This window comes from Geotrypetes seraphini, chromosome 14 (genome assembly GCF_902459505.1).
Source record: "Geotrypetes seraphini chromosome 14, aGeoSer1.1, whole genome shotgun sequence".
Taxonomy (NCBI): domain Eukaryota; kingdom Metazoa; phylum Chordata; class Amphibia; order Gymnophiona; family Dermophiidae; genus Geotrypetes; species Geotrypetes seraphini.
This window is the reverse complement of record NC_047097.1, coordinates 69496665-69509870: the sequence shown is the minus strand read 5'-3', so window position 1 is coordinate 69509870 and position 13206 is coordinate 69496665. Positions and strand designations below refer to the sequence as shown.

The window sequence follows — 13206 nt, the reverse complement described above, 5'->3', positions numbered from 1 at the left end:
ACAGGGTTGGGAATCGCTAGCTGACAACTCTTTGTTGACATTTACTGGTTTTCCCTTTTTTTTTTTTTTTTTTTAAATTACTGTTTATGATCTTAAGATTAACAGTTCCTTTTACGAAGCCGCGTTAGCGGTTTAAACGCACGTAACAGCGCACGCTAATTTGCCAGCCACGCTAGCCGCTACTGCCTCCTCTTGAGCAGGCGGTAATTTTTCGGCTAGCGCAGGGGTTAGGTGCGTGCAGCCCTAAGTTTTGTTAAGCGGTTCGAATCCCTTTGGGAATTCTAGGCACCTAACTTCAGGAGCCATTTACAGAATCTGGGTCAACATGTCCACTCTGTACCCCCAAATGTTTAGCATTATGGATAGCATTCACATGGGCAAAAGTCAATGCCGGATGCCTGAGCATTCCCTTCATCAGTGGCATAGTAAGGAGGGGGGTGGGAGTGGTGGTCGAGGCGCCAGCACCTCTCTGCCCCCACCCCCACCCCACGCTTGTTCCCCCGTACCTTTTTAAAATCTTCGCTACTGCGAGTAACTATTCTAGCCAGCTGCTCGCACCGGCCTGACTCCCTGTGAAATCATTTATGGACTGCGGGGCCAGGAAGTGACATCAGAGGGAAATTCAATGCTTGCCCAAGAAGCAGGCTCGAGAAGCTGCTCACGCTGGTGAAGATTGATCTATTTTTTATTTTAAAAATTTATATACCACGTATAAACAAAGCGGTTTCCATAAAATAAACATACATAATTGTGAACACAAAACAGAAATTTACAATTCCATTCATTCATATCTAAAATAACAAATACAACTCCCTCCCAACAAACAGTCAATAATACCCAGCCTAGAATATCCCCCAAACAATCAATTTATAGCAGAGGCAACTAGTAATCGGTCTACTAGAAGGCTTAGATGACCAGAACCAAAACAGGAGCTACCTATTCCACGAAGTAGGTATGGCTCTACAAATAAACGCAGACTTTGTCACAATAAATGGAGTAGTGAAGCTTATTTCTAAATAAATTTAAAGGCAACACAAAAGGTAGGAGGTACCTGTCCTATATACGTGGTTAAATGAACAAACTTCTCTGCTTCTTCTTTCGTGCAACGGCTAAGAACGCTGACTTAGATTTAAAAAGAGTATGCCGCCTCTGCGGAAGGACGTACACGTCAGCTGAGCCTGACCGGACTGCAACCCTAACCTGCTGAAACCCTAAAAAGCTAAGTGGGAAACTTTCTCTTTGTTTGCCATTGATACATTTCACCTTTTGAATAGCACTTTCATTTACACTTTTTCACGATTCCATACACAGTGATCGGGTGGTGGGTTCGCCTATAGGAGCTCCGGCTCTTGGCCGAATTACACAATTCTGAGTGTATGTGAATTAGATTAAATTACAACTTTTAACATTTTTGTGATATAATCTATTAGAAAATATCAATTTTAGGAGTCTTATATTGCATTGTTCTACAAATAAACATCCACAAGCAGCTTAGTTTTCAACAGTTTCTTAAAACTAAAGCGGTCAGTGCATAATCTTAGATGTCCCAACAACTTATTCCAAAGAGACATCTTAGATTTCACAGCAACACATCTCACACTTTTTTCAGTATTCGCTAATAATCTCATGCCACCTTCTGATCACAAACCTCTGTTTGGTCTGTAGACCTTCCAGACAGACTGAAACCACAAAGGGGCTGACTGATACAAAATCTGATGTAGTGAACCCATTGTTCAATAGGTAGCCAATGACGTTGTTTCAAAATCGGGGTAGTGTGCGCTGTTCTAGTGACGTCACTAATCTGTCTAGCCATAGAATCCATAAGAACCTAAAACACTTTCAACTTGGTTTTAGTTAATCCCAAGAAAAGAGAGTTACAATAGTCTAGTCTTGATAAAATTGAGCATTGAACCACGGTTCTGAAGTGGGAAGGGAGGGTGTGAGTGTGGCATGGAGGTACGGAAGAAGGAGGGGAGCGGAGAGGAGGGCACGAAGGGGGATTGGCATGGAAGGAGCGGAGGGAGGAGGGTGCGGTGGGGGGGGCCTCCTACCCTTGCTAAGCCACTGCCTGCAGTAAGCTCTTTTTTTTGCTGTGGTAAGTACATGTTAGTAAAAGGATCCCAAAGACTTTTATGTTCTGGACCTTAATGTTTATGCACCTGCTTTGGCATTGTTGATATCTTAGACATTAGCGGTTCTATAAAAGATGCTCTTCTGTAATGGACGCTCCATTTCTTCACAAATCTTAGAGCCAGCTCTAAGTTGGCAGATCTTGTTCTTAAACAATTTTAGAATATTGACCTTCTTATATTTGTATTTCTTTATTTATACCCTGCCTTTCCCAAGGAGGGGTCACCATAGAGTACATACACAAACAGAATCACATACAGTACAACAAATCGAACATGAATGAAACATAATAGTGATAATGTAAAGCCTCCTAAAATTACAAAGAGGCTACCAGCACCTCGCATCAAAAAACTATAAGTCAAGTCCCATATTTCATCTTACAGAAGAGGCGTTTCTTCAACATTTTCTTAAAATGACTCAAACATGTTTGCTGTTGTAAATATCCCGGAAGCTTATTCCACTCCCGAGGACCCACACCCGAAAATATGCTAGCTCTAGACACGGCTAGCCGCAGCTGTTTCACTGTCGGAATATGGAGGTCATCGTGAGTCACCGAGCGCAGCATATGCTGTGGTTCGCATGGCATCAAATGTTTCGGAGCCTTATTGTGTATACAAAGATGCACCATGACCAGCAATGTATAAAGTATTCGATGTTCTAATTTTAACTAACACAAAGATATATAGCATTCTGTCACATGATCACTCTTTCTTAATCAAAACATTCTTTCTTAATCTTATGCATATTCATGCTTTCCTTTTGCAAAGTTTACAAGTTTTGAAGTGTCTGCAGATTTTGCAATTATCTAGGTAATTTGTAAAATCGGCCTTGTGAAATTAAATCATATCATAGAAACATGATGGCAGATAAAGGCTGAACGGCCCATTCAGTCTGCCCATTTGCAGTAATAGTTGTCTCTTCCTCTCTCTAAGAGATCCCACATACCTATCCCACACCTTCTTGAATTCAGACACAGTCTCTGTCTCCACCTCCTCCTCCAGGAAACCATTCCACGCATCAATCACCCTTTCTATAAAAAATAATTCCTTACATTCCTCCGGAGCCTATCATATCTTAACTTCATCCTATGCCCTCTCATTCCAGAGCTTCCTTTCAAATGAGAGACTCGACTCATGCGCATTTACGCCACATAGGTATTTAAACGTCTCTATCATATCTATCCTCTCCTGCCTTTCCTACAAAGTATACATATTGAGATCTTTAAGTCTGTCCCCATATGCCTTATGACAAAGACCACCAGCCTTCCTCTGGACTGACTCCATCCTGTTTATATCTTTTTGAAGGTACGGTCTCCAGAATTGTACACAATATTCTAAATGAAGTCTCACCAGAGTCTTATACAGAGGCATCAACACCACCTTTTTCCTACTGGCCATACCTCTCCCTATGCAACCTAGCATCCTTCTAGCTTTCGCCGTCACCTTTTCAACCTGTTTGGCCACCTTAAGATCATCACATGCAATCACACCCAAGTCTTGCTCTTCTTCACCTCCTAAACTGTACTGTTCCTTTGGGTTTTTGCCACATTTCTTAGCATTAAATTTTAACTGCCAAATTTCAGACCATTCTTCAAGCTTTTCCAGGTCTTTCTTCATGTTATTCACACCATCCGGGATGTCTATTGCAGCTTAATGCCAGCAGCAGAAGACCCTACTTGCTTTATACAAAGTCTCAATAAGCTTCATCTTGATTGCCCTGTACTATAGTTCTCTTTTTCCAAAATTCTCCATTTCCAGATTTTCTATTAGAATAAAAATGAAATGACGGCAGATAAAAACCTGAACAGTCCATCCAGTCTGCCCATTAGTTATACACATTATAAATTCATGATTAAATTAACTTGTTGGTTTTTTTTTTTCATATTTCTGAGCTATAGAACATAAAGTCCACCTAGTACTGTCCTAGTTTCCAACTGCTGGGTACATAATTTGGGTACAAAGCCACAGGTTCAGAAATGAGAATCATTGTTTTTTCTGTACAGCCAAGAAAAAGACATTAAAGACATTTGAATGGCTACACTATTTCACTTACTAGGACAGACCGAAGGTCCATCAAGTCCAGTATCCTGTTTCCAGCAGTGGCCAATCCAGGTCCCAAGTTCCAGGTCCCATAGCCTCTTCTTCTTTGTCAGATGTCTAGGATCTAAATAGTGTATCTGACCCGTACCCTTCCGTTGTCAATAAGGAACCTATAGAGCTCATAAAGAGGATGGTAAGCTAAATATTCAACATGGAAAACATTGCCTAAGCACCTGAATTGTGGGGGGAAAAAGCCAACAGAATTAAGCTTTGTAATTTTGAGAACTCTTATATGCATCATCTGTACATTATTTTGGTTTTTCTTGTTGACAGCTGGTTACCATTATTTGCTCTATCCTTCAATTAACTGTTCATCGTAAATAATAAAACCTCTCTTGTTCTTTGCGGCCAGTTTGACATCGTTTGGCACATGTTTCTCCAACAATTGAATTTTAATTCTGGCACATAAACTCTGACTGAGTTCTAAAAGATTTAAGCTAGATGCAGAAAAGAACTACCGTGTTGTTCCAAGTGTCACTATTACCCTAAGCAGTATGGAAAGTGAATTTGGAAAGAAGTTCAGCTGGAGAAAGGTACATTTTTTATGAAAGGAGCTAACAGACCAATATTCAAAAGAGCCTGAGCAACTAAATGTAGACATCCAGCTGAAAGTCTATTTTCAGCTGAACTTAGGTGTTTAAGGAGAATCCACCACAATTTAAACTAAACTAAGCCTTAGGTTTAATATACCGCATCATCTCCACGGAAGTGGAGCTCGACACGGTTTACAAAGCTTAAAAATATAGGAAGAGAGAGGAAAAAGATTTACAAGAGCATATGAAAAGAGGGATGTAAACAGGGGAATAGATGTTATATATTAGAGAAAAGCCAGGTTTTCAGTTGTTTTCGGAATAGTTGGAGGGAACCCAGGTTCCGCAGCGGGATAGTGAGGTCGTTCCAAAGGCCCGTGATTTTGGAGAGGAGGGATCCTCCCAGTTTACCTGCGTGGAGGATGCCATGTAGAGAGGGGAAGGATAGTTTATGTCTGTGGGCTGATCTGGTGGTAGCAGGCGTCAGGGCGGGGGAGGATAGAGGGATTAGGGGCGGGAGGATGCCGTGAATGATCTTGAAAGCCAGGCAGGAGCATTTGAAATGAATTCTGGAAAGTACTGGGAGCCAGTGAAGATTGGTAAGTAGAGGGGAGACGTGGTCATATTTGCGTTTAGCAAAAATCAGCTTAGCCGCAGTGTTCTGGATAAGCTGGAGTCTGCGAAGACTTTTTTTTCGTTAGGCCTAAGTAGATGGCGTTACAGTAATCGAGTTTGGATAGGATGATGGATTGTACAAGGACGGTGAAATGCTTTTGGTGAAAATAGGATCTAACTTTCCTCAGCATGTGGAGGCTGAAAAAACATGACTTTGCCAAGGAATTCAGGTGATCGTTGAGGGAGAGGGAGGAATCGATAGTAGTAACATGAAACTACTTCTAACTTTAGAATGACCAAAATTCTGCCTAGATTCAGGTGGTTAGAGCTGAAAACGTTTCCCTTGCCGTTAACTCTACCTCTGTAGTCTCCTACTTATCGGACTTTTGGGAGAAGAATTTTGTAACAGGTACCTATATAGGATGGCTACCTTGGAACTTATAAAGACACATGGGGCTCCTTTTACGAAGCCGCGTTAGCAGGCTTTCTCGCCCGCACCGTTTTTAGCGCACGCTAACCCCCGCGCTAGCCGAAAAACTACCCGCCTGCTCAAGAGGAGGCGGTAGCGGCCGGCGCGGCCGGCAAATTAGCGTGCGCTATTACGCGCGTTAAACCACTAATGCGGCTTCGTAAAAGCAGCTCATAGAGGGACCTTTCCAATACGACGTCTAAGTCCGAGTTTGGACATTCTATGAAAAATGTTCAAAAATCCAGTAGAAAAAAAAGACTATTTTTGAAGCAGAAACACGTCTATCTTTTCCCCTCCCCCTCAAAAAAAATGACAATTTCTAGATGTTTTCCCTTAGTGTATTATCTTTTTTGACCATTTTTGAAAGAAAAAGTCCAAATGAAAAACCACACATTGGGACATAGGAGAAGGGCACCCTAGGGAGCACTGCCGTGAACTTTACATAAAAGGTCCCCCTTATATTTATTTATTTATTCAATTTTCTATACCGTTATCCCAGGGGAGCTCAGAATGGTTTACATGAATTTATTCAGGTACTCAAGCAATTTTCCTTGTCTGTCCCAATGGGTTCACAATCTATCTAATGTACCTGGGGCAATGGGGGGATTAAGCAACTTGCCCAGGGTCACAAGGAGCAGCGTGGGTTTGAACCCACAACCTCAGGGTGCTGAGGCTGTAGCTTTAACCACTGTGCCACTCTAGAAATCATAATCGAGTGAGCCAAGTAAAGGACAATGAAGCCATTGTGACATCACTGATGAGGTTGGCTCTTATTGGTGGAATGAAGCATTATGATGTTACAATACCAGCTCTGGTTAACAGAGGCTGAACCTCTTCACACTATATATTTATTCAATTTTCTATGTCATTCTCCCAAAGGAGCTCAGACCGGTTTACATGAATTTATTCAGGTACTCAAGCATTTTCCCTGTCTGTCCTGGTAGGCTCACAATCTGTCTAATGTACCTGGGGCAATGGGGGGGATTAAGTGACTTACCCAGGGTCACAAGGAGCAGCGTGGGTTTGAACCCACAACCTGTAGCTTTAACTACTGCGCCACACTCTCCCCCTGGTGAGCCCTCTAAAACTCACCCAAACCTACTGTACCCAACTGTATACCACTGCAGTATCCCATATACCTTAGGTGTCACCTATATGTCAGTACAATAGGTTTTTTTGTGGGGTTTGGTGGGCTCACATTGTCTACAAGTTTACTAATTGGGTCCCTCTCTCTGTAGTCCACTGCACTGACCACCAGGCTACTCCAGAGATCTGCTTGCAGCTGTAATAGGACTGGCCAAATCATCGGAAGATGTCATACAGGCAGGTATGTATTGTTTCATTCACATCTTTGGGGTGAGTGGGTAGGAGGGGACTGTGACCACTAGGGGAGTATGTGAGGGTCATGCCTTCATCCCTCCAGTGGTCAGTTTGGGTTAAAACTGTCCTAATTATGGCCTGGATGTTTTCTAAAATGTTTGATTATTGCAGAAAAAAACATAGTAACATAGTAGATGACGGCAGATAAAGACCCGAATGGTCCATCCAGTCTGCCCAACCTGATTCAATTTAATTTTAATTTTTTTTTTTTTAATCATAAATCCCTAGACCCAGTCACACCACACCTCCAACACCCCCCGTTAAACTTTAGACAAACTACAGATGAACAACACAGAAATCCACCTAGAAAATAGGTTTCGAAAATCAAGAATTGGAAGAGTTTGTCGAGAAAAATGTCCATCTGCCCCTTTATGCCACTTTTTGGATGTTTTTCTTTTTTTAAAAATGAGCCCCATAGACACTTATGTGTCTCTACAAAATACTAGAGGTAAACGGTGAGAAATCGCAGCTAGATTAGTGCTGTGGACATTTCGCCCTGCTCTTGAGCAAGAGAACACATCTAACCAATCATTGGCAAAATAGGTGTTATCCTTATTGTTACCTTTTCATTTTAAATGTCAGATGGAGGTGGAGTTATATATACACACACACACCATTTGGAGGAAGAGAGAGAAGAGAGAATGACTTTGCTTAATACTGACTTTAATTAAAAGAAAATAGGCCCTATGCATAGGCTGCCCTAATCTTGCCAACAGCCATGATCCATAAACAAGAAACATACTATGGAATGCCTGCCAATGAGTCATGAATTTCATCATAATTGGTTCCAGATCTGGGATAGGACTCCTTCTGTAAAATCAGATCTATTACATTTCCTACAAGAACCTCATGTTTTGCAAACAATTGTATTGTATTTCTTGCTTCACTCTACAAAAAACTTATTTGATGCTCCATTTCATTTTCTTAAAAAAAAAAAGATCATTCTTTCTCTTCCTCCATTTTTCAGGATAACATAATTAAAGAATTAGATAGTAGCCCTTAGTATTCAGTCTGGCACTGAAACAAATAGAGCAAGTCAAGAGTACAGGATAGTCTGCCTTCCAAGTTACACTGCTCCAGAAGGCAAAATTTAATGACAGTCCTGGAGCATTATGGGACCTGTAGCACTGCTTTCATTGGAAGGAGTCAAGGAGTACAAATGCCACATGCTATGTGCTATAAGTTCAAAACCAAGACTAGCCAAAGAGCCTTCCACCTGGAAGTGGGTAACTTGGCAGCTCATGACTTAAATTAAAACCAGAGCTCCTAGTGGAATCTTTGCAAAAATATGGTTTTACAAACTCTGCTGATTGCAACATAAGAATTTGTTTAGCACTATTGCCATTAAATGTGATCTAACAAAAATAGCGATCGTAAGGAAGTTCTTCTTCACCCAGAGACTGGTAGAAATCTGGAATGCTCTTCCAGAGGTTGATATAGGGGAAAGCACCCTTCAGGGATTCAAGACAAGGTTGGATAAGTTCCTACTGAACAGAACATGCGCAAGTAAGGCTAGAGTCAAATAGGGCACTGGTCTTTGACCTAAGGGCCGCCGCATAAGCGGACTGCTGGGCACGATGGACCACTGGTCTGACCCAGCAGCGGCAAATCTTATGCTCTCTTATGATCATCAGGACCATCTTTACGTCTATCCAGGTAAAATTGTGAACTGATTAGTGACCACCTCCTTATGCAGGTAAAATTATTTATTTATGAGGACTTGATATACCACTAGACAACTTACAACAATTAAAACTGGAGAACATGAAAGCAAATTACAATAGCCAATATAGATAGATCAGTGGTCTCAAGCTCAAACCCTTTGCAGAGCCACATTTTGGATTTGTAGGTCCTTGGAGGGCCTCAGAAAAAAAACAGGTGATGTCTTATTAAAGAAATGACAATTTTGCATGAGGTAAAACTCTTTATAGTTTATAAATGTTTCCTTTTGGCTAAGTCTTCATAATAATATTGTAATTTATAGCTAAAGAGACAAATAATCAAGAAACTGTTTTATTTTACTTTTGTGATTGATAAACATACCGAGGGCCTCAAAATAGTACCTGGTGAGCCGCATGTGGCCCCCGGACCGCGAGTTTCAGACCACTGAGATAGATTGAGGGGGGGGAGGGGCTGTGGAGGTGAAAGGCCAGAGAAAGAAAAGCGAGGGGAGTTAAAGAGGAGGGAGAGAAAAGGAAAGAAGACGGAAAGTTGGGAAATGCTAACTGATATAATTAAGTTTTGAGGAATACTTTGAATTTAAAAATAAAGATTTTGTGCACAGGCCATCTGGAAGGAAGTTCCAAAGGGGACTAAGGCATTCTATGCCTATCTAGGTTCAAGTTGACTTACAAGTTTACATTATATTAAGGAGTTACAACAATGAAATATAACGTAAGCAGTATACTATGAGGTAGTTACCAGAGATGGGAGATGTAGTAATCATTCAATAGAGAGGAATATTGAACTATCATTAGAATTATAGTACAGCAATTTGAATTACAATTTGAGTTAGATACAAGTAGGTTGGTACAATTATGCTATGTTGAGTTTGGGGTTTCTGGAAGGCTCAAATGCTGTGTAGGTTGCTGTGGAAGAGCATATTTGGTAAGTATCAATGGAGCATATGTTCTTAAAAAGGAAAGTCTTCAGTTTCTTTCAAAATCTGGGGTAGTTAGGCTCTGTCTTGATAATTGTTGGAAGATCGTTCCACGTCTTGATGCCAAGGTAGGTGCATCGTGAGTTAAATATGCGCTTGTATTTTACACCTTTGGGAGAGGAAAGGATCAATTGAAATGTTTTACTTTTTCTGGTTGATATTGACCTGGAGTTGGTAAATACAGTAGGTTTATAAGTGGCTCTGCGGAGTTTGCATATAGGATGTGAACATTACACATGATAGTTTGAAGGTGATGTGAGTGCTAATAGTGCACTCATGGAATCATATTTCTTTGTTTGAACATTACTCCTATTGCTGTATTTTGTATCAGTTATAGTTTGTGCATGAGGGTAGAGTTAATGTCAATATAGAGAGAGTTACAATAGTCTAGTTGGGATAGCACAAGCATCTGTGTCAGTATGGTAAAGTGAAGATCATGGAAGAAGGATCTAATTAGTCTTAGTTGTCTCACACTATAGATTAAGGCTTTATTCTACAGAATGACGTGGTGACAGAATTTGTTACCATCTCCGTCTCTACGGATAACTGTGGGAAGCCATCCTGTGTCATTCTTTAGTGTCTATCTCAACCCCAGCATTCATAACAAGAACCTAAGAATAGCCTTACTGGGTCAGACCAATGGTCCTCTTCTCTGCCCCTCCCCTCCCCCCACACACTTCTCCCCAACCAAGGGGGATTAGGTGAAGAGGTATGTTTTTATTGCTTTCCTAAAGTTGAGGAGTCCTTCAAAGGATCTGATCTGTGGGGGCAGTTGATTCCAGTGGCTCGGTATGAAGTGGGAATAGGAACGTCATTTGGCAGTTTGCAGTTGCAGGGCACGACCAGGGGCATTTTGAGGTTTATTTCATCCCGAGAGCGGAGAGACCGGTTTGGCACGTATGGAGGAAGCTTAGCCATCACATAGCCTGGTGCCATGTCGTGCAAGGATTTGAACACTAGCATCAGGCCCTTGAAGATACAACGTTTGGCTATGAGCAGCCAGTGGGCCGATGCTAGAGCTTGGGAGACAGGTTTACGGGCACGGATGTTTTAGGGCCTCTTTTATCAAGCCGCAGTAGTAAGTGCTTCACGGCAAATGCACCAAAGCTCAATTCAATCCCTATGAGCTTCGATGCATTTACCATGCTGGCTCACACTATTCGGCTTGATCAAAGAAGCCCTTAATGTGATCAAGTGCAAAGTGATGCATGTAGGAAAGAAGAACCCAGAGTACTGCTATATGATGCAAGGAAAAGACCTAGGTGTCTTCATTATAATACGTTGAAATCCTCTGGGCAATGTGTGTGGCAGCTAAGAAAGTAAGTAAATAGAATGTTAGGAATTATTAGGAAAGGAATAGAAAACAGAATACATAAGAATAGCCTTACTGGGTCAGATCCAGTAGCCCGTTCTCACGGTGGCCAATCTAGGTCCCTAGTACCTGGCCAAAACCCAAGGAATAGCAACATTCCATACAGAATCCCAAGGAGTAGCAAGATTCCGGAATCCCCAAAAGTACCACAATTCTAGAATCCCAAGCAGTAGCAACATTCCATGGATCGGTAGATCCAGGGCAAGCAGAGGCTTCCCTCATGTCTTACTAACAGACTATGGACTTTTCCTCCAGGAATTTGTCCAAACCTTTCTTAAAACCAGCTACGCTATCTGCTCTTACTACAACCTCTGGCAACACGTCCCAGGGCTTAACTATTCTCTGAGTGAAAAAATATTTCTTCCTATTGGTTTTAAAAAGTATTTTCCTGCAGTTTCATTATGATGCATTTTCTTTACTCTATGGTGCAACCACACCTCAAATACTGTTTACAATTCTGGCCAACGCAACTCAAGAAAGATATAGCGGAATTAGAAAAGGTACAGAGAAGGGCAACAAAAAAATGATAAAGGGGATGGGATAGCTTCTTTATGAGGAAAGGCTAAAGAGGTTGGGGCTCTTCAACTAGGAAAAGAGATGGCTGAGGGAAGAGGAACAGGTAGATGTGAATTTGTTTATGCGTCCCAAAAATACAAGGACTAGGGGACATTCAATGAAGCTACTAAGGGCTAGATTCACTAAGCAAACCGATCATGTACCGATCGGTTAGCGTCCCTTTAGTGACCCCGGCCCGATTCACTTACCTGTCTTCCGACCATCCTCCGATCCGCGCATGCAAATGAGGGCAACGGCATGCAAAATAGGCAGGGACGCAATTCACTAAAGAAAACCCTGCAACACTGACTGGGCTGGGTGATTAAAAAAAAAGCCACTGCTGAGGACCAGTCGTAAGTCATTATTAAGATAGACAGGAAATTCACTGCTCATTCCTAGGATAATTAGTATAAAATCTATTTTACTACTTGGGACCTGAGTTGGCCACTGTTGGAAACAAGTTACTGAGCTTGATGGACCTTCGATCTGTCCCAGTATGGCTATTGTTATGTCCTTATGTGAGCCAAGTATAGGACAGTCAAACCATTGTGACATCACTGATGAGGTTGATGCTTAGGCTTTGGTGGGATGAGGCATTATACTCTTCGGGTTTCTTCCAGGTACTTGTGACCTGGATTGGCCATTTTTGGAAAGAGGAAACTTGTCTAGATGGAACATTGGTCTGACCCAGTATGGCTAATCTTATGTTCTTACGTGAGCCAAGTCTAGGATAATCAAGCCATTGTGCCATCACTGATGAGGTTGGCTCTTAGGCACTTGTAGAATGAGGCGTTATGACATCACAATCTCAGCTCTGGAATGTTGGTACACTTTGGGTTTCTTCCAGGTACTTGTGACCTGGACTGGCCACTTTTGGAAAGAGGAAACTTGGCTAGATGGAACATTGGTCTGACCCAGTACGGCTAATCTTATGTTCTTACGTGAGCCAAGTATAGGATAATCAAGCCATTGTGCCATCATTGATGAGGTTGGCTCTTAGGCACTTGTAGAATGAGGCGTTATGACATCACAATCTCAGCTCTGAAATGTTGGTACTCTTCGGGTTTCTTCCAGGTACTTGTGACCTGGATTGGCCACTCTTGGAAAGAGGAAACTGGGTTTGATGTACCTTCAGTCTGTCCAGTTTGGCAATGCTTATGTTCTTATGAGAAGGAGGCTTGGATACATTACAAAAAGAGTGACCAGCTGGAAGAACAAGATAATAATATGTCCTTTATAAGTATCTGGTGAAACCTTGAAGTACTATGTGCAATTCTGGAGATCACATCTCCAAAAAGATAGAAATCAGATATATCAGTCCAGTGGATATCTACTAGAATGGAGTTGATGGTCTTTGCCACAAAGCATATGTGGACAGACTTAAAATATCAACATGC

General features: G+C 41.6%; 1 long non-coding RNA gene across 2 annotated transcripts in view; it reads left to right on the top strand.

Annotated features, from left to right (window-relative positions):
• LOC117348490 overlaps positions 1-13206 on the top strand; it is an 85023-nt gene that overhangs the window by 40812 nt on the left and 31005 nt on the right. For both annotated transcript variants that reach the window (XR_004537000.1, XR_004537001.1), the window contains exon 4: positions 7082-7170. This is a non-coding gene — a long non-coding RNA (uncharacterized LOC117348490). The remainder of the gene's footprint in view (positions 1-7081; positions 7171-13206) is intronic.